Raw genomic sequence first — 20553 nt, 5'->3', positions numbered from 1 at the left:
CCTCTGGAGAAGGAAATGGCAACCACTCCAGTATTCTTGCAACCACTCCAGTATTCTTGCCTGGGAAATCCCATGGACAGAGGAGCCTGACTGGCTACAGCCCATGGAGTCGCAAAAGAGTCAGACATGGTTTAGCAACTAAACAACAACAAAACAAGATTACACTCATGTGTCCAGAGGTGTTCAAACATGATTTGTGGTGTCGAATTTAACCACGTCAGCCTATATGTTTAGTTGCTATTTTACCAGCCATAAATCATAAGCACCATTCAATTTATTGTATTTCATCTGTACTGGAGAGGGTGGAGTACAGAGAAATGGGAAATAGGGTGGGAGAGGCCGGGTTTTTACACAGAGCCCATGACATGCCAGGCACATTGCTAGGCAGTGTTTATAGATGATGTCACATGATTCTCATGGCCACCTGGCAAGGTGAGTACTAGGAATGTCTTTTTTTCCCAATGTGGCTCAGGAAGGTTTAGAGAGTATCCAAATGTGGACAGCTGGGAGAGGGAGGGGCAGGGTCAGTATTTGAATCCAGGTCTAACTACATGCCCTTGTCCACTTGCATGATTAACCACCCACTGAGGGACATATCATTTCTCCCATCTCCTTCCTTAATGGTTTCCCTGCAGTCAGCAGGGGACAAGACAAAGACAGGGGTCAGTCTGCTAGGCCGGAAGAGCTTGGAGAAGGTACAGCTTGTGTGGATCATTGGAAACACAGAAGGAGGTTTATGCAGGGTGTCAAATTCACATCAAAAGAATAAGCTTTCATGAAGTGCAGATAAGGTTAGTCCCTTTCCATACTAAGTAGTGCCAATGATTTTCACCTTTCTGAATTACTTTTGTCTGACTCAGTGATTTATATGTTGTGACAATCAGTGGGGCCTTTCCAGGTACATGAAATGGTGGCCATAACACATGCTGCTCCTGCTGCAAGGACCACAGTGACTGAAGGACCCAGCAGAGGCTCTTCCTGTCCTACCACCATGCTTGAACCAGGTCAGCCAAGCCTCCCACCCCCGTATTTTTCTTTACAGGTGTCAACTCTGCAAAAGAGTTGAGGGATCTACCTGCCTTCATCTTTCTTAATCTTCTTCCTTGATTTTTCACATTCATTTCCCTCCAAAAAATGCCCTGCACATTGAATCTCATCTTGGCATCTGCTTCCTAATGGGTGAAACAAACTCAAGCAGGTAGAGCTAACCCGCAGAGGAGCTTCTACACCAGAAGTGGTTTGTCATCAAGGCCTCACCCAGTGGTATTGTGTGTGTATGCACTCATGTACACCCATAGCACAACCATGACCAATCAATCAGGGATTGAGATTGATTGAGATTGAGAATCAGGGAACCTCATTCTAGATTAAGATTCTTTCAGCATCTATGATGCAAGCACTCCAGTAGTTACCAGAACGGACGTCCCCATCAACTGGCGTGATTGAGTGATTCTAGTATATGTGCTACTGAAGTGAGCACAGAATTGGGTGATTCTAAGGGGAGGGATTTCTAGGCCCTCCCCCTTAGCTTTCTTTCCCCTTTCCCACAAAAAAATGTTGCTCACAGATCCCAGCTTACCAGAGTTGGGTTAAGGTGTTAACTGTCAGCTAACCAGATCCCTCTCTCTGCAAGCCTGTGTGGATAGAGAGAGATGAGGCCCCAGGCGCTTAGGGGGGGAGGCAGCCTGGCCTCAGTGGGGCCTGTGTGTTTCTCTGTATCCACATCTATGAGAAAGGCCTGCAGGATCTCCTTGCTTCTGTGCGTTGAGCCCCGTGAAATTGCCATTCTGTGGGTCAAGAGCAGCTGACTCAGTGATTTCATTCAGTCCTTGATGATAACTTCCTTGAGAATCTTGTTGAGTTGATGAGGAAGAGGTTGGCTGGATGAGGCTTGCACACTCTTGGCCCCCAAACCAGCAAATGCCATCCAGCACAATCTCTTCCAAATCAGGTTTGCATAAATCCTACCCACCCACGGAGGCGGGGACTCACCATTAACCGCATTTCCTAAATTCCACTCACAAAAAGGACCAGATGTTTTCTAAAACAAAAGAGCATTTATGAGACTCCTGAGGACTGTCTTAACTAGGCCAGAAGACAGTACCCAAAGGGACAAAATGAAGCCTGGATTCAGAGGAAAAAAGAAGGAATCCAGTCCCATGGGGGGCAGGATGGAACACACGAATGTGCCTCCTGCCCTGGGGGTCTGGGGCTGCTTGCTGAGATTCCAGTTCCTGTTTCCATTGTCCCCGTTCTTCACCTGAAACTCCCATCCCATCCTCTCCTATCCACTTAGTTGCCTAAATCAGAAACCTGGGTCTCTTCCTTCTCCTTCATGCCCACATCAGCCCCTTACTACATCACATCGACCTCTGAAATGTTTAAGGTATCCATCCACTTGTCTCCAGCCCATTGCCTCCACCCTGGGCGAGGCCAGCCTGGACCCCATCCAGACCATGGTGACCACCTCCTCGCCAGCCCCCCACTCCAGTTTTATCCCCTGTGTGCTTATCCCCTCCCCAAGGTCAGAGAGGCCTTTAAATTGCACATCTTACAGTGCCAGCATCACAGCTTAAAGGCCTTTAGTTTTTTTTTTTCCATTGCTTCTAGAACAAAACTTAAGCAAGGGATCTTGACAAGCAGGCCTTTCTCACCTGCCAAGTTCATCTGACCCACACATCTCCCCCCAGAGAGACCGTTTCCCAGGCACGATGAACCCTGTCCTGCCTGACCATCGATTGCTCTTCTCAAATGGCTCTCTCCCTCCCCTCCCCCATCAGCATCCTTCAGGAACGACCCCAGCCCAAGCTCCCCGTCTCAGAATCCAGTTCAGTGGAACCATCACCAGGGTGTATAAGCGCTCCCTCTCTTGAATCAGCCCTTCGAGGGCAGGCAAGGCCAGGCCTTCCTGCTCTGGCGTCCCTGCAGCTCTGCTCAGGCTGAAGGTGGGCTCGCTCAGACATTACACGGTGAACGAGTGTTGCTATCATTACTGTGGCCTTTTCCCAGTGAGTGAGAGGAATGACAGAATGCCAGGCATCGGGCGGCAGCTTGAGGAGGGACCACGGGGGCTCTGGGCCCTCCCTGGCGGCCCTGTGGTTCCAGGGCCCGAGGCTGGGGTGGACAGCGAGGGCAGAAGGGCTCACACAGGGCTGCATCGCATGCCTCCTCCTTCTCATGCCGAGGTCGGAATCCACCTGTTATGAATATGAAGAGAGTGAGATGATGCGTCTGTCGCATGCAGAGAGGATGGGCAGTGTCCTAGAGGACAAACGACCGCAGCAGGGCTCCTGTGACACAGGCCAGGCACCCTCCCCAGCCCTGCGATGATGCTCCACGGGGAGAGGCACCATCAGCTCCCCTCACCCAGGCGGCTCTGTCTGTCCCCTGAGCTCTGGTCCTCTATCTGCAGGTGGGGATGGCAGTCACCACATTTCAGGGTGGCTGCTAGGAGTTGGGGAGACATCAACCTGGGTTCCTCACTTCTAAGGGCCTTGACATCCCCTGTGCAGCGTCGTAGTGGGGGCTGGAGTGACGTCCATCACACCCACACGTGATGGACCTGAGCCCCACATCTCCGGGAGATTGTGACCTAAGCTTCTAGGTCAGACCACATCAACCTCCTTCTCTGCCACAGCCCAGCCCTTCGCCCACAAAGAACAGCCCTGTAAGTGTTTACTGCCTGCCCCCCCACCGGCCCAGGGCTGATTTGTCTGATACAGCCGGTCTCTCAGAGGCACGTCCTCTCGGCCCCCTTGCACCTCAGACGTGGGCATCTGCTGATGGCCTTCACTTCTAACTAGCTCCGCACGTCAGGCTGCAAATTGGCAAAACTGTCAGACAAGCGACGACAGAAAAAAAAAGTTTTTAATTAGTTCTTCATAGAGATCGGGAAACGTGGTAAAAGAAGAATGCTGGAATCTGCACGTGGTTCTTTGAACTATAATTAGTGTGTTGGATGTAAAAGCTGTAAAAGCCCATTAGCTCCTGTGCTCGCTACAGAAAAGTGCGATGCGAAGAGGCGTGGGGGACGTTGCGTGGGGCCATGGGTGTTCTCATCTGAAGGAGGCGCATCCCCCGCTTCCGGGGCTGGGGTTTACCTTTTCCTCCACGTGCACTCGCGGCAGGCATGCCAGAGAGCCTCAGGAATGCGTGTCCCCCGAGGCCTTCTCCTCCAGCCCTTGAATGAGGACCATAGTTCTGGGCACCTGGGTGCTTGGGGAGCAGAGAAGAAGAGACTTGACCCATGTCCACCTCAGACCCCCTGGAACCCTGGATGGTACCCTGACCCTTTGGGGCAGCAGTTTCTTCCATGGAAAATGGGAACAGAGTTGCTTAGGGCTGGACTTCATATTGAGTCTTTGGCTCTCTTGATGGGGGATCCTATTTAGGTAATGGGGCAGGGGGCGAGGGAGAGAACCAAAGAAGCCCTGATTCACTTGATGTAAGATACTCTGGAGCATCTTAGGTAGTTGTAGGTACTTCCTAGGTGGTTCAGATGATAAAGAGTTTGCCTACAATGAGGGAGGCCTGGGTTTGATCCCTGGGTCAGGAAGATCCCCTGGAGAAGGAAATGGCAACCCACTCCAGTATTCTTGCCTGGAAAATCCCATGGATGGAGGACCCTGGCAGGCTACAGTCCATGGGGTCGCAAAGAGTTGGACACAACTGAGTGACTTCACTTTCTTTCTTTCAAGATACCCCAAAGCATGTTCATCCTGGCAAAGCCACCTGAAGCCCAGCCTCCCTGGGAATCTTTCCTCCTGCTGACGAGAATTCCCTTCTCCAAGCTCCACTATCAACTAGTAATAGTAATAGAAATATTCATAGTAGTTGCAACCAGATACATGGCTTGCTCTATGTGCTAAGTCTTAACTAATCTTTTCCTCATTTTACAGGTGAGGAGACAGGACGGGGATGTCACATAACTTCCTCAAGGTCAGTAAGTGGAGGGGTCTGGATTCAAACCTGGCAGTCTTACTCTGGAGCCCACATTGATAACCAATGCCCAGCACCACTGCCATTCTCTGCATGTCAGCTATAAACCAGGTCTTGAATCAGGCGCACAGTTAGATCACCTATTAAACCCCAAACCACCCTGTAACAGGGCAGAAAGATGGGGCCATCGAAGGTGAGGAAGCTGAAAAAGCTTCGGTGTGGTTTTGGGCTAGGACACGGCAGAGCTGGCATCTGAACTCAGATCTCCCAATTTCAGCAGGTACGCTGCCTTTCACCCGGCCCCAACACTGCACAGTTTGAATTCCACTGTTGTCTACTTCATAACCCTCTCTGGCATTTTATGTAAGTAGAACACACACTCAGAAAGATGCAGGAGTCATGAGTGGACAGGGTGATGAGACTTTACAGAGTTAACTCATCCAGGAAACCAGCCAGGTCGAGAAATAGATCCTTACAGTCTTCCCTCCCATTACCACTCCTCAAAGACCACCACTGCCATTCTAACTTCCAATACTGTACACCAGCCTAGACCTTTAGAACTTCATATAGATTGCATTATGTACTAGGTACTCTTTTGGGTCTGGCTCCTTCCAAAATTATGTTTGTGAGTCCTCCATGTTGTTGCAAGTAGCAATATTCCTCTATTTATGGCTGTATTACTTGTGTATGACTATATTAACATTTATTATCCATTTTGCAATTGATGGGCAATATGATCATTACTCAGAGAAGGCAATGGCACCCCACTCCAGTACTTTTGCCTGGAAAATCCCATGGACGGAGGAGCCTGGTATGCTGCAGTCCATGGGGTCGCTAAGAGTTGGACACGACTGAGCGACTTCACTTTCACTTTTCACTTTCCTGCGTTGGAGAAGGAAATGGCAACCCATTCCAGTATTCTTGCCTGAAGAATCCCAGGGATGGGGGAGCCTGGTGGGCTGACGTCTATGGGGTCGCACAGAGTCGGACACGACTGAAGTGACTTAGCAGCAGCAGCAGCAGCATGATCATTACTAATTTTTTGGTTATCATCATTAGAACTGTTGTAAATCTCCATGTGTATAGCTTTGGATGAATACCTACAGCATTTCTGTTGGGTCAATGTCAAGCGGTGTAATTAATGGGTCATGAAAAGAGGGGTTAGGCTCAGCTTCATTGGATCCTGGTGAACACTGCTTCTAAGTGGTTGTACCAATTTATACTTCCTCTGGCTGTGTGTTTTTAGTTACTTCACATCTTTGCTGACATTTAGCCTCTTCACATTATAAAACTTCAGCCACTATGGGTGGGACTGCTGTTCTGTGATTTTAATGTACCTTTTCTTGGGGCCTAATGAGATTAGGCCCTCTTGTTTATGGCCCAATTCGGTGTTATCCTCGTGAAGTTCCTGTTCAAGCTATTTGTCATTTAAAAAAATTGGATTGTTTGCATGTTCCCTGCTGATTTATAGATGTTCTCTTTTAAATTTGTTCTGAGTCTTTTGATGGACGTAAATTCTTAATTCTAATCAAATACAGTATATTAATCTTTTCCTTCATAGTTAGCAACCACCTTGAGTTCTACAAGGAGGTGGCCTGTGTCGTTTTCTGGCCTTTTTTGTTCTACTTTTCACAGTTAGGTCTAAAATCTAACTCTGAACTGGTGTTTTGAGTGGTTTTTGGACAACTTTTATGTGATGTGAGGTGATGGTCAACTTTTTTTTTTGTCTTTGCTTATCGACATCCAATTGACTGGGCATCGTTTATTGGAAAGATGGGTTTTCCCCACCATACTGTGGGGGCACCTTGGTAAAAATCATAAGAATTTTCTTGGTGGAAAAGTTTTCAAGTACAAATTCATTTTCTTTCAATAGATAAAGGGTTATGCCAGTTAGTTATGCTCTTTAGACAACTATGGTGCTTGTGTATTTAAAGAGGTGAATTTTATCTAAGTATCACAAATTTATTGCAATAAAGTTTGTAAGATGTCCTCATTAGCCTTTTAATATCTACTCAAACTGTAATGATGCCATCTTTGTCATTTCTGATGTTTATGGCTAACATTGTTTTTCCTGTTCAATCTTGCTAGAGAATTACCAATTTTAACGATCTTCTCAAAAAAAAAACCAAAACAAAACACTTTGCTTCATTGATCTTCTCTACTGTTCTTCTCTTCTCTATTGCATGATTTCTGCCCTGATCTCGAGCGTCTCCTAACCTGCTTAATTTCAGTTCAGTTTGCTCCTCTACTGACTCTTTGAAGTAAAAGCACAGAGCTTTGATTTGAAACTTCTTCTCTTTGAATAATGGTCATTAACCCTCTAAATTTCTCCCAACCTACTATTTTAGTGACATTTTTACAAATTCTGATACACTCTGTTTTAATTTTCATCCAGTTCAAAATATTTTCTAATTTCCTTTGGGTTTCTTTGTTGATGCATGGATCCACTTACAAGTGTGTTGTTTGGATTCTAAATATTTGGGGACTTTCCAGAAATCTTTTTCCTATTGATTTCCAATCTAAGTCCATTGTGGTCACAGAACACACTTTCTATGATCTGACTCCTTTTTAATGGATTGAATTCTTGTCTTAATGGCATGAATACAGTCTGCCTTGGTAAAGTTCCATGTGCACTTGAAAAGAACATGCTTTATAAATGTCAAGCAAGTCATCTTGGTTAATAGTGCTGTTCAAAACTTCTCACGTCCTTATATATGTATGACTGAGTCCCTCGGTTGTCCACCTGAAACTGTCACAACATTGTTAATTGGCTAAACCCCAATACAAAAGAAAAAGCTAAAAAAATGTTTTAAAGGGTTTAATGTCTTTACTGATTTGCTGTGCTTAATTCCATCAATTATTGAAAGACAGGTGTTTAAGTCTCAACATTTTTGTGGTTTGCCTGTTTTCCTGTGTTTCTATTAGTTTTGGCTTCATGCATTATGAGTTGCTGTTATTAAGTGCATTGACATTTAAGATTATTATGTTCTCTTGATGAATCAAAACCTTTATCATTCAAGATGAATTTTTAAATCCCTACTAACATTCTTCACTCTGAAATCTACTTTGTCTGATATTATTGTAGCCTCTTCAGCCCCCTAATGCCCCCTTTTTCCATAAAGGCTAGTTCAGTATACCATTTTCTATCATTTTGCTTTTATCCTATTTCTGTCTTTATATTCAGAGTGAGCTTTTGTAGACAACATCAAGTTGGGTTATTTCTGTATCCAACCTGAAAACCTCTGTCTTCTGATTGATGTGTTGAGAAAATTTAAATGTAAAGTAATTATTGATAACATTTGTGCTTATGTTGCTTTTTGATGTCTGTCTTCTAATCATCTTTTCATTGTTGTTTTTCCTTTTTTAAGTCTACATGCTGTGTGTATGTCTAGAGGTTCAATTTGGTTTCTTTCACATTTTCTATGTCATTCCTTAATATGTTCCATCTCTATCTTTTTGAACATGTGGAATATAGTTCCAAGAGCCATTTCACATCCTTGCCTATCACTGCTACAATCTGTGTCAATTCTACGTTACTTTCTATTGAACACTTTTTCTCATCATCTTGGGTCATATTTTCCTGCTGCTTCGCATACCCGGGAAGTTGACTGGATAGCAAATACTGTGAATTTTATCTTGTTGGGTCCTGGATATTTTTGTGTTTCTAAAAGTGTTCTTGAGCATTGCCATGGGATCTAGTTGAGTTCCTTGGGAATATTTCTGCCCTTTCAGGACCTTTCCTAAGATACATTAGGTTGGATCAGAGTCACCCTCAGGTGTGGGACAATTATTCCCTGAGGAATAATTACTCCTGAGGCATAATAATAATTACTCCTGAGAATAATAATTACTCCTGAGGCAAGACTTCCTAAATACCTGATCCCCTGTGTTACGAGGTCTTGCTGTCTGACTACTGGAATGAGAGGAGGGATGAGCCCAATACCCCCTGTGTGAACCTGGGGACTTGTTCTAATTCTCAAGGGCCCTTCTTTCTCCAGCCTCAAGCAGCTCAGCAGTTCCCTCACTGCATTGTCAACTATAAATTGGCCATTTGTGAGCACTTGCCGTCTACCTACAAGGATTAAATCATGTGACGCTGCAGCTGCTGACTTCCAACACCCCCAAGGACCTCAGGGTGGAGAGCAGGAATGAGGCGCTCTGTGCTCCGGGAAAACAAGCAGGACAGGTCTTCAGATAGATATTCTCAGGAACTGATTTTATGAGCCCAATTCTTGTGTCTCCTTATATCTAAAGCACTAAAATCCTTCACAGTGACGATTGTTTCTAGTGACTAGCAGAAGCTTCACGAGACCCGCAGAAATGTTCTACAAAAATATGTGCCTGATTGCATGCACTCCCCCTTCACCAGAATGCATTGACCTTCTCCACCTGCCTCTTGGGAACAGTCTCTCAGAGCTATCTCAGGTGCTGTCTCCCAGGCTGCACACCTCATTTTGCCCCCCCAAATAAAATTTAACTCGCAACCCACACACACATTGTGCATTTTTTTTAAGTCAACAGTTCAGTTCAGTTCAGTCGCTCAGTCGTGTCCGACTCTCTGCGACCCCATGAATTGCAGCACGCCAGGCCTCTCTGTCCATCACCAACTCCCGGAGTCTACCCAAACCCATGTTCATCGAGTCGGTGATGCCATCCAACCATCTCATCCTCTGTCGTCCCCTTCTCCTCCCGCCCCCAATCCTACCCAGCATTAGGGTCTTTTCCAATGAGTCAACCCTTCGCATCAGGTGGCCAAAGTATTGGAGTTTCAGCTTCAACATCAGACCTTCCAATGAACACCCGGGATTGATCTCTTTTAGGATGGATTGATTGGATCTCCTTGCAGTCCAAGGGACTCTCAAGAGTCTTCTCCAACACCACAGTTCAAAAGCATCAATTCTTTGGCGCTCAGCTTTCTTCACCGTCCAACTCTCACATCCATACATGACCACTGGAAAAACCATAGCCTTGACTAGACGGACTTTTGTTGGCAAAGTAATGTCTCTGCTTTTAAATATGCTATCTAGGTTGGCCATAACCTTCCTTCCAAGGAGTAAGTGTCTTTTAATTTCACGGCTGCAGTCACCATCAGCAGTGATTCTGGAGCCCAAAAAAGTAAAGTCTGACACTGTTTCCACTGTTTCCCCATCTATTTCCCATGAAGTGATGGGACCAGATGCCAACAGTATGCATGCACTATCATTTTATTTCCACATACTTTTTAAACCACCGGGCTTCCCTGGTGGCTTCAGCTGGTAAAGAATCTGCCTTCAATGCAGGAGACCTGGGTTCAACCTCTGGGTAGCGACGATCCCCTGGAGAAGGGAATGGCTCCCCACTCCAGTATTCTGGCCTGGAGAATTCCATGGACTGTATAGTCCATGGGGTCTCAAAGAGTCGGACATGACTGAGTGACTTTCACTTTAAACCATCACACTAAATTATTATTTTTGCTTCAAAGTGTTGATTTACTTTTAAAATACTTTTATATTTTAAAACTCAGAAACAAAAAATCACATCCATGGCTTACAAAGTATTCCTAGGCAAACACCCCTATAACCACCTTGAGTTCAAGAAACAGAGCTGTGTTGCCCATCCTGGGAGCTCTGTCTGTAAGCCTTACCTCAACCAGAGCCCTTCTACTCCCCTCCGCACCCTTACAAGTTCCACTATCCTGATTTTCATTGCAATTACGTTTTTTAAATTTTAAAAAAAAGAAAGCTTTATCATTCAAAGGTGAATCCCTGGACATTGCGGCTTACTTTTGCTCAATTTAAAAATATGACACGGCCTTTAAGTTTCTTTCATCCTGCAAGTTTCCCCTACTTCTTTCGGCTCCTCACCATTATCTGTGGGGAAGCCGGGTTCCTTTGACTTGTAGACTTGCCTGCAGTCTGGATTTTGCCGATAGCATTCTCTGTGTGTCCCTCTGTCTTTATACTTTCTGCATATTGGCTGCTGGATCCAGAGGCTGGGTCAGACTCAAGCTTAATCCCTTTCATAAGATGCTATTGGGTGTTTGGCCAGACAGCAGGAGGCACGTTATTTGTGATTCTATCTCTTTGTCATGTGAACAGCCATAGATTTCTAATGAGAGCCCTCCTAACTCATCCAGGGGTGTGGAAGGTGATATTCTAACTCTGTCATGTCTTTTGACTATTATTTGTCAACCAGCTTTTCAAGAATTTAAGGGAAAAGTCATCTTCTTTACCCACATGCTTACCATTTCAGAGCTAGCATTTCCAATGCTCTATTTTTTTTTCCTTTTCCGGGAGGAATATTTATTTTTTGTTCCAAGATAGGCACGCTGGTGAATTCTGTATTCATTTCTATGGAAGTATCTTTCTTTGACCCTCATATTCAAGAGCATTTTGCTGCTTATAGAATTCTAGGTTGACTTTGAATGATGGCATTCCCTGGTCTTCCTGCCTCAGTGTTTCTGGGAGATATCAGCTGCTGTTTTCCTCTCTCAATGCCTCCCTTTAGCTGTGAGATTCAGCAGTTTGGCTAGGGTGTGCCTAGTTGTGCCTTTCTTTGTGTTTATTTTGGTTGATTTTACCTAGTTTCTTGGATTGATAGATCAAGGTTTTACTTACCTTTAGATGATTTCAGATAAAGTGTATTTAAATACTTTTTCCTTCTTATTCTCTGCTACATATGTGTTAGATCACTTATATTATTCTACAGGTGAATGAAATTCAGTTTTTTTCTCCATGCTTTAATTTATTCCATCTCAAATAACCTGTCTTCAAGTACAATGATCTTTTCTATTGTAGAGTCTAACGAATTTTCCACTTGCTTTTAGAGTTTTGATAGCTCTCTCAAACATTCCTTACCTCTTCACTCATTATATACATTTTTGCTGATAGACACTTGAACATAGCTATCATAGATATTGTAAAGTCCTTTTCTTCTAGTTTCATGTCTGGATCTGTTTTTATAACGATTTTTTTTTTAATCTTGCCTAACAGATTTCTACTGCATCTCAGGTCTGATCATTTTTGTTTCATTTTATTGAAATAGAGTTGACAATGTAACATTGTGCAATTTAAGATGTACAACATGTTGACTTGATGTATTTATATATTGCAATATTATTACCACAGTAGTGTTAGCTAACACCCTTATCATGTCACGTAATTACCATTTATTTTTTGTGGCAGGAATAATTAAGATCTTGTCTCTTAGCAACTCGAATACAGTCTTGTTAACTATGATCACTATGGTGTGCACTAGATCTCCAGGACTTATCATTATCTACTTTCAAGTTTGTGCCCTTGTGTCTCCTCAATTCCCCACCCTCCATGGTAATTTTTGTTTTTATAGCTGTTGAATTCTCTGCTGCAGCCTTCCAGCCTTCTAGCTCACTGTTTGGCGAGGCTCCTATCACCTTGTCCTGTGTCTGTGCCGTCTAGGAGTTAGATAGGAGCTTAAAGACAGGGTTGGGGTATCTTCCTAGGTGACTTCCTGCAATCCAGGACTTTCTCCTTCAGTTTGCAGCCTCCCTGGCGTTACTAAACTTTGATATCTGACTTTCCAGCCCAGTAAGATTTCCTCTTGAGCTCTGATCTGACTGGATTCAGCTTGTGTCTTGTGGACTGGACATTCTCTCAGGAAAAAAGCCAGGTGAACAGAGTACTCAGTAAATTTAACCCTCTTATCTCAGGGATTGCATCTCCTCCAGCTTCTTTTTGCCTGATCTTTACTCCAGTCTGTTGCACCGTTGGGGCCTCCTCTCACAGAGTGAGGGTCCTTTCTCCCCACTTGTTTTCTCCCAAGTTCTTTGAGACTCCAAAGCCCTCCTTGGCTTCAGAGCCCTGCTCAGTTGCTCTGGGCATGATTTCTAGGTGCTTACAATCACCTGGGGCTTGGGATTTGGCAAATTCTCCAAGAGAAATGTTTGTTCAAGATGGTGGAATCACATGTGTGCAATTCTCTTTACCCACAGACTTTGGCCCCTCAAGTCCTGACTGCCTGGATGATCCTGAATCTTCTGTGACCTTTTCAGACCCTGGGACATGCATTCTCTGCTTGGACTCTATGCCCTGAAAGGCAAATTACAAACGTCCCCAGAACGGGAGGCATCCCCTTCCCTCCTCTGTTCCCTCCTCCCTCCTCCTGGGGATGATCTTGGCTGTCTTGGGTGTATTCTGATGCCCTCAAACAGCAGTTTCTCTTACATTTTATCCAGCTTTAATGACCATTATTTGTGAGAGTGTTGGTCTGGCACAACATATTCTGTAAGTAGAAAGCATCTGCTTCATATAATTGATTTTCCCCCAAAACCAGACTATAAGCTTCCATAGTCTGGTTTTCCCCATATTTTCAATTTCACACAACCTAATTTTATCCTGAGCACACTCTTGGGGTCCAGCAAACACAATTTTATGTAGAAACTAAAAACGGAAGCAATTACTTGGGTAATTTCAGTAAAAAATCATCTGGGGTTATATTTATCTGGGCTGCCCATACAAAGTCCAGAGAAAACAAGGAGTAATTTGGCAGCTTTTTGGAGTAGACACAACATACAAATATTTCAGTTCTTTGAATAAATGCTATTTGAGTTCTATCATGGCCTATGACATTAGCCACATGAGTTCTGTTTCGTGTGGGCTTAGTTTTCCTAGGAAGATAAGCAAGCCCCTTCTGTGTAAGCACCCCAGACTCTCTAAACTTTGTTGTTACCTGTGCTGGAACTTACAGGAGGTGGTTTTGAGGAGAGGAAAATTTTCATCTCATTGCATCGCCTTCCAAGTTGAGTGAACCTGATCACAGATCCCCTAGTGCCCTTGGCATCACGTGATGGAGCTGTTCTAGAATCAGGTGCTGGTTTGGAATTCAGACCAAATTGTCTAGGTGTGAAATTCAGTTCTCATCTGAAGGGCTCGTCACAAGTCCACACTCCTCTAAGTTCAGCTTGTTGCCATGCACAGGAGACTAGCATCCTCACCTTGCCATGAGATGAGAAAAGGTAATGGGGTGGTGAAGCCAGGTCTGTGCCTGGGGCAGAGATGGGGTCCAGCATACGCCGCTTTTCTCCCCTTCTCTCTCCTGATATCTCACCCAAGGAACCCTGGCATGCTGCTGTCATGTGACCGCCCATTTCTGGAAGGCAGGGACTGTCCCCGCCATCTCGGGCAGAGGGCCCGGGGTGGGGCCGGGGGTAGTGCAGCAGGAGAGGGAGCTGAGCAGCCTTCCTGCACCTGTTGTGACAATAGCATTCGGTGGGCCCCTCTCTGTGCTGGGGTGCGGAGATGCAAGGAAGAAGGCTGCGATGCAGGCCCGTGAGCGCTCCAGGGGGCTGTGGTTACCATAGAAACATAAAAGGAGCTCTAAGGGTACTGACCGCCATGCCGTGGAGAGAAGATCCCACACGCGCCGAATGCTGAAACCAAGGGGTGCTGGAGCCCTCTGTCCGCTGACTGCACCCTGCTCATGGGCCCTTCACAGGAAGGCCACTGTCCCTCCAGCTGAGGTCGCCCACCCGCTTAGGACACAGGACACAGGTAGCACAGAGAGAAGAGGAGAGCAGAGAAGAGTGTGAACCACAGGAAGTGGGAAAACCAGCGGCTCTGCCCTTCTCCCGGACCTCTATCAGCAACTGCCGGTGCCCTGGCCCCGCCCACCTCCAACTGGAGGACACTCCAGCTGTGCGTTGGACCCAATCAGGGTCCAGGACACAGGAACCATCACGGAGTGAGGAGCTTAGCGCGCTCTGCCCGTGGGCCTTGTGGGGAGGGCTTCTCGCCTCTCTCTCTCACCTCCACCTCCTGGGGTTGAATCCTCTGATCACCTGGAAAGCACACCTGGCTTCCTCCAGGTGTGGCTGGATGCAGAGATCCTTGTCTGCCTTCAAGTCTGCTGCCAGAATGAAGAGCCCAGATCTAAGTACTGAATTGAATCATTACAAGTTCTCCCCGCCATCACCTGTCCTTCCTCCTCCCACTCTGGCCCCCCAACCTCCCCCTGAGGCACACGGGCCAGGAGCCACCTCTAGGCAAACTGTATTGGGGTGTTTGACCGTCAGGTGGCTAGAACGCACAGGTCCACCAGGCAGGCTCCTGCCTAGCTGCTCTGGGGGCTGCATTCAGAGGGAGAGAGAGAGCAAGACAAAACAGCAAGGGCTCCCCTCTGCTGCTGGAGATAAAAGGAGAAACATCCCGAAGGCACATTTTATCAGGGATCACAGAGCTCAGAGCATGTGCACCTTTGTCCCTGCCCAGACCTGAGCCCCTTCTGCTCAGGGAGCCTGTCTCCTCCCCAGAAAGCGCTGGGAGGGAGAAGATGGCCTCTGTGGACTGGGCTGTGTCCGCCTCCCATGTCTTCCAGGCGCTGGTTCCCAGTTCTGACATTTCCAGCCACACAGGACCATTCTGCTCTTTCCACTCCATTACTTCCTTTAAAACCTTGAAAGTAGTGAGTATCGCCCCCTCCCATCCTCCTAAACACACACACACAAGCACCCCTACACACGGCCACACATACACACACCATTAAACACCCCCGCACCCCCGCACCCCACACACACACCCCTACACATGCCCCTACACACGGCCCTACACACACCTACACACACCTCTACACACACCCCTACACACACCTACACACACCCCTACACACACCTACACACACCCCTATGCACACCACTACACACACACCTACACACAGCCACACACACACCCCATTACACACACCCGCACCCCCACATCCCACACATACACCCCCCTACACACATCCCTACACACACCCCTACACACACACCTACACACAGCCACACACACACACACATACCCCATTATACACACCTGCACCCCCCACATCCCCCCCACATGCCCCTACAGATGCCCCTACATACACACACACACAGACACCCGTACCCCCTCACAGCCCCCCCACACACCCCTACACATGCCCCTACACATGTCCATACACATGTCCATACAGACACCCCTACACACTACCCCCCACACACACCCATTTCCCCCACACCCCTATACATGCTCCTACGCACACCCCTACACACACACATCCCCTCCACATTCCTACACATACCCCCAAATACACACCCGCACCCCCACACCTCCCCACACACCCACACACATCTCCCCCATACCCCTACATACACACACACACCACCCCCACACACACACCCGCACCCCCACACACCCCTACAGACGCCCCTACACACACTCCCACACACACACCCACATCCCCCCATACCCCTACACAAACACATACACACACACATCTCCCCCACACCCCTGCATACACACACCCCACAGACACACACACCTCTGCACACACCCCTACAGATGCCCCTACACACACACATATACACACACCCACATACACACACCCACACACATACATCCACACACCCACACATATCCCACACACACAACCCTGCACACACACACACACTCCCCACACACACACATACCCACACACACCCCTATACACATACACACACACACCCCACACACCCCTACACCCCCCCACACCCACTCCCCCCACACACAACCACACACACATACCCACACATACTCCTATACACACACACACACACACACCCCTATACATACACACCCACACACACCCCTACACAGCCACTCCCCACACACATACTCCCCCCACATACACACACACACACTTCCCTCCCTGGATCTATAATTGGCCCCTGGACATCCCTGCCCCTCCCCTCTGCAGGCTGTTTCCTCTTCCCACGCTGGGATGCTCTTCAGCTACACCATAAATTATAGATTCATAAAGTGCCATAGATTTGGGACAGGGCTTTGGAAGTCATTAGGTCCAGTGCCCCCATTTTGCACACAGGAGAGCTGGAGGCCCAGGGCTCATGCAGGCCGTGCCAGGACACGCATCATACCCATGGCAGAGTCAGCCCTAGAACTGATGTGGCCTGATTCCAGAAGCAAGCTCCTTCCCAGGGTCCAGGCTCCACTCAGTCTGTTGGTACTGTGTTCCTGGAAGCAGGTCCCAGAGCTGATGGAGCGATTCAGGACCCCAGGTTCAGCTCCTCTTGTGGAGGAGCTTGCGTTTCCCTCCAGGTCCTGTCACCAGGAGGAGAGCTGACTGTGCAGGGGCTGCAGCAAGGAGGCTGTCCGGGCATCAGGGAGGGTCCCCAGGCAGGAGCCAGCCTGACAAGGGGGCCTGACCTTCCCGAGAAGCATCTGCAGCAGTTATAATGACATGAAATAGATCTGAGTAAATAAAGAGACTTCCCTTTGTGGGAGACAGGATGGCTGTTTTCAAGTCTTGCCTCCTCCAATGGGGTTAGAGGCTCTGCCCTGTGCCAAGGAAAGAGTCGTCCAGAGATTCCCCCACCCCGACTGAGACCGGGCTTGGCTGCTTGGCTGCTTTGACTGAAGCTTGTGGACAGAGCAATAGTAGGGGGTGGAGTCTTGCTCCTCTCACCTTCTCTGTCCTCTCCTGTTGGCCATAAAATATAGAACCTGTCCCCAACTTGTCCACCAGTCCAAAGAGAAGAGCTGACCTACAAAGCAGCTCTGAACCCATCCTTCAGCCAGCCCTAGATCACTCAGACAGAGACACGAGCTCCCCAGGTCAGGGGCTTGTTGTGGTTAAGTTGCTGGGCTTTGGACCTTCTTGTTACGCACAGTTATTATAGCATTTGCTGACTGATACAGCTGTGCTCCCAAGTGAGACAACAAAACATTGTAAAGATGTCAACTTCTCCTAAATAAATGTATGAATTCAATGAATTATCTAATTAAATTCTCAAAAGCAATTTTTAGAACTTGAAAAATGAATTCTAAATTATGTATGTAAATAACTCTATGAATAACTTAGAACATTTTGAAAAAGATGAGCAAAGTTTTGGGCGTTGAGGGAAGCTCAACGCTTCCTAGACTTCAAGAGCAAGGTGTGTGAGCCTGTCGGGGGCACACAGTCTGGGAGTGGTGGACAGAGGCATTGGGAAAGAGACCCCGGAGTGTGTGTGTGGCTGATACATGGTAATACATAATCAGGGAAAAGGTAGATTACTTATTAAGTAGTATAAGAAGTGTGGGCAGTGTCTGGAGAAATAAAATCAGCTTCCCACTCTCCACTGTATTAGCTAAATTAACTCCAGAGGAATTCTGTACCTCAGTGAGAATGGCAAAACGATCAAGCTGGTTTTTAAAATGCAGAATGTCTTTGTGGCCTTGAGGTGGGGGGAAGGGCTTTCTAATCAAGACCCTGCTAGCAGAAGCATGAGGGGTTGAGTCCCTGGTAGACATGATCACATCAGAAAGAACTTTTCCTCCCAAGTGAAGGGAGAGAAGGCCCAGCTGAAGTGAAAAGAATCTGCAGTGTTATCAACATAATGATGCTTTAGGGCGCCTCGAGGAGCGAGAAGCAGCAGATAAGAAGCAGGGTCAAAACTGAGCACCAGGTTCCAAGAGGCAATTCACAGGACGGGGGACCCGATGACCATCATGATGGAGGGGGTCATCTGTTCAGTAAACACTGTGAGCTGTTTCTGGTCTGAAATTTGACATGACATCCATCAGTCTGGTTGGTGACATCGGACACATTCTAGTTGAATGCCTCGTGGCGTGGATTTTGGTGTTTATTCTGTCTCTCTCACCAGATAAACACCCAGTGTGTGCTGGGCACAGAGCTGATGCTTGGTCTTGGCTGGGCTCTGGGCATCTGGCTCCAGCTCCCTTCCCTCTGCCAAGGGCCCTCCAGGCAGCCACCACCACGTCCCCTGGGTGGTCCACATGGCCTCCGACTAGACCAGCCTCTGACTCCACCCCTCTTGCTGCTTCAAGGATGCAGCAAGGTCCTCTGGGCCAGTGAGTTAGGTTCAGGACTCAAATTTTGAGGGGAGAGACCTCCACTTACTTTTCTGTTGTATTTGAACTTGAAGAGATAATAGGCAGGTAGCTGCTGGGGCTACCTTGCCCCTTTAGAGTCTCAAAATAGAGCAAACATGGAGGGGAAAAAAGAGAGGAAAAGACCAAGTCCTTGCGCCATCATCTGAGGGCCTGGATCCAGCCACACCTGAAGCAGAGGCATCTTTGACTTTCTAGCCACTGTCTGAGCCAATGCATTCATTTTATCTTTTTTCCCTTTTTTTCATGTAAAGCCTGTTTTAATTTGGTTGCTATCTCTCACAACAGAGAGAGTCCTAACTGATAGACCAGGGAAATGCAAATTTGTCTCCATGACCTACATGGGCTACTGTTTGAGGGTCCAGCCAGGCCTCCATTCCTTGGTCAGGCACCTTCAGATCATGCTTGGGTGTCCAGGGCTCCCTTTCGAACCACCTACAACTTGTCCGTCCTGTTTTGTCTGGATGGGCATGGCAGAAGGTCAGGTCTGTCCTAAGTGGACAAAACACTGGCTTAACGAAAGAAAGCCTCTTAGAGCCAAGGTGTCCAGGAGAGGGAATGCTGCTGGAGAAGTAGCTGGCCTGCCTCCGGGGAAGGGGCTCCATCACAGCTGGAGTGACCTTTATCAGGAGACACAGAGCTCACTGCCTTGGGAGGGTGGGACGAGGTGGCCCTGAGCCCCCAAGCCTGTGTGATTCTAAGAAGCATCACAGCAAAGTGGATGTTCTGCATGTCCTTCCTGCATTCTCTGGATTCCTCCACATGCAAATGAAGCTCCAGCGTGCCCACACTGGCCGGAATATGTCAAAATCAGATGGCTGGCAGCAACGACAGCCCACGAGGGTCCCCTGCTCAAGCTGACATTTTGCAAAATGCTGATGTGGCTGAACATCTGAATGCATGGCCGGCCGGCACGATGTCTAAAGCAGGACAGATGGCTCTGGGCCAGGCCTGGGCTCACACTGGCTGCTCGGCCCCTCCTGCCATCTGCTGTGGCGGCTTTTCCAGGGCTCCCGGAGCCGGGGTCTGTGGCCCCCGTGGGGCAGGGACATGTGGTGGGAGTGGCGGCGTCAGTGGCAAGCCCTGATCCGTGCACGGCCCCTCACAGAGCGCGTGCGTCTGCTCTTCCTGTGAGAACATATTGCAGCCCTGTTTCCAAGAGGATAAATGACACGAAGAAACAGAGGAGCCAGGACTCCGATCCAGAGCTTCCTAAAGCTCACAATCTTGCTGCTCGCTGTGGACAGACGCCCGCGGCACCTGCGCTCCGCCGTCTGGGATGTGCACCTCTCACGGGTGCCGCTGCTGTGCTGGAAGTTGGATCTGGGGTCAGGTCAGGGAACACGTCCCAAGGGAGCACGGGATCCCGGCAGGGCCACAGTCTCAGCTGGAAACGGGCTTAGAGAGGAGGGAGAGGAGAGGCCCAGAGAAATCCAGCCTGGGTTTCAGTGTCAGGAGAGCCTCGGGTCGGGTAAAGGCGCTGTTCAGACTCGGGGCTGTCTCTGCCACCATGACTGTCTGGGCAAGTCACTTCCCCACCCAGGACCTCCGTTTTCCCTCTTCAAATGCAGGGAGGCTAGAAGGATGATCTGTGGGGTCCACTCTGGGCAGGTCATCCCAGGGCAGAGCTTCTTCATCTCAGCCTCCAGCTGTGGACTTCTGGCCAGGATCGTTCCCTAGGGAGAGCTGCCCTGGGCACTGCAGGGGCTGAGCCATGCCCCAGCCTCTGCCCAGGAGATGCTAGGAGAGTCCTCTC

General features: G+C 47.9%; 1 long non-coding RNA gene across 1 annotated transcript; it reads right to left on the bottom strand.

Moving 5' to 3' along the window:
• Window positions 1-229: 229 nt before the first annotated feature.
• On the bottom strand, window positions 230-14547 carry LOC145509122 (uncharacterized). The gene is made up of 3 exons (XR_014055869.1): window positions 14285-14547; window positions 4101-4215; window positions 230-3197 (listed from the first exon to the last, which is right to left on the bottom strand). It is a non-coding gene; the product is annotated as an uncharacterized LOC145509122 (long non-coding RNA).
• Window positions 14548-20553: the final 6006 nt, after the last annotated feature.

This window comes from Giraffa tippelskirchi, chromosome 6 (genome assembly GCF_054371585.1).
Source record: "Giraffa tippelskirchi isolate mGirTip1 chromosome 6, T2T-mGirTip1v1.2.pri, whole genome shotgun sequence".
NCBI lineage: Eukaryota > Metazoa > Chordata > Mammalia > Artiodactyla > Giraffidae > Giraffa > Giraffa tippelskirchi.
This window is presented reverse-complemented; position numbering and strand designations above follow the sequence as displayed.